General features: G+C 44.9%; 1 non-coding gene across 1 annotated transcript; it reads left to right on the top strand.

Annotated features, from left to right (window-relative positions):
- The first annotated feature begins 961 nt into the window (after positions 1 to 961).
- On the top strand, positions 962 to 1,035 carry TRNAN-GUU (transfer RNA asparagine (anticodon GUU)). The gene has a single exon. It is a non-coding gene; the product is annotated as a tRNA-Asn (tRNA).
- The last annotated feature ends 687 nt before the right edge of the window (positions 1,036 to 1,722 follow it).

Genomic DNA, 1,722 nt, shown 5'->3' with positions numbered 1-1,722 from the left:
TACAGAGCGGTTTAGTGACTGTTAACAATTTAAACATCACGTTCTCAAGTGGAAACTGGCAATTATTTGAGGAGAGAAGAAGGGAGAAAAAGAGCGTTTGGAACTTAGAAGTGTACCTTAAAAGGCACCAGGAAACATTCACACAAAGGGAACGATTTTCATTGAAGTATTTATAGGAATGGAGCATGTTTACCTGCAGTGTTTCTGTGCTAAAAATTTTCAGGAGTTAGTATAAATCATTCGTTTTTCTTCTTTAACTTCTCTTTCCTCAAATTGGGTTTTAATTATCCCTCGAGATGTGTGTTTTAAGTGCTATGGCTTCGATGTGGGTGTGTAGGCTAATTCCAGGGACGAGGGCAGATTTAGCAATAAACTACAACGCACTGGAACTAAGAAATGTTCCTGTAGCTTTTTTTCCCTGATGTTTCTTTCCAGTAACAAAATGTTAGTGTGAAATCATTGTACTGTATTTAGTCCAAAACAAATAGGGATTTCATCTATGCGTTTAGTAATACCTGAATATAAAAAGAAAGCAGCCAAATAAAATTCAGATGACCTTGGGAATACTACACAAGTAAATCACGAGAGATGAGCGAACGAAGCACTGGGCAAATTGTTTGAAACAAAGGGAAAGTTTCTCAGTTCACAAGATGAAAGCTTTGATTTTCTCATAAAAGAAAACTAATAAGAAATAGTTATTTTCCTGAAATACAACGTTCCAAATGGGAGTTGGCGGGGGGGAGCAACAGTATTTTAATACATTTTGCAATCTGCAATGCTGCTTGATTTTGTTGTATAATTTTTCGATATGCTTAAAAGGTGGAAAATAGAATTAAGAGGGTTGGAAACGTGAAGTAAAACATTTTGGTTCTGATAGTACCAATCAGAAAGCAGAAACAGCCACACACTGCCTTTATTATTCTTCATAAAGGCTGAGGCAGAAGCGGTAGGTGACACGGGAGTCTCTGTGGCGCAATCGGTTAGCGCGTTCGGCTGTTAACCGAAAGGTTGGTGGTTCGAGCCCACCCAGGGACGCGCTCTCATTTTACGAGCTGGTGCGGGAAGTTTTGCAGAAATCGAGTTCAGGCCTCCGGGATAAGAAGGGGTGGATTTCCAGGGACCAAGCAAAGAAACCACCGACCCTTACACTGCGCGGCCAGCCGGCGAGCCCTTCGCTTTCTGCCGGTGCAGAGCGGCCTCCTCTCCCCCGCTGTCCTCTCCCGGCTGCAGGTGAGCGCGGCTAGCCCTTCCCCGGGGTCGTCACGGCGGTCTAGGCCTCGCCAGGGTGCTGGAGCGGGGACGCGCAGAGGCCGCGCGGGCCCGTTTGCCGCGCGCGCCCGCCGCTCCAGCTCTGCGCGTCCCCGGAGGCCCGCGCGTACACGGGGAAAGCGGCCCGGGCTGGTCTTGCTTGGCTTCGTGACGCGTGAAATGTAACGGGGCCACCGAAATGCGTGCATTTCAACAGTGTCAAGTTCAAGCTGCAAACTGAAAACTCTTACATTTTGTTGAAGCATGGCCGCCCTTTTGTCTGTTCCCTGTCAGCGTAAACATCTCCGTTTGCGACTTAAACATTAATTGTTCCTGGTATTAATGCCTTCAGAAATAATTTTTGTGTAGTAAATCTTTCGTGTGGACAATATTGTAAGAATATATATTATATTTTACTTTTTCTACTAAAACGTTTGAATTTAGTAGAGAATAGAATAAGCCTGCAACACTTCC

This window comes from Gorilla gorilla, chromosome 8, assembly GCF_029281585.2.
Source record: "Gorilla gorilla gorilla isolate KB3781 chromosome 8, NHGRI_mGorGor1-v2.1_pri, whole genome shotgun sequence".
NCBI lineage: Eukaryota > Metazoa > Chordata > Mammalia > Primates > Hominidae > Gorilla > Gorilla gorilla.
Note: the sequence above shows the minus strand (reverse complement) of the source record. Positions and strands in the feature narration are given on the sequence as shown.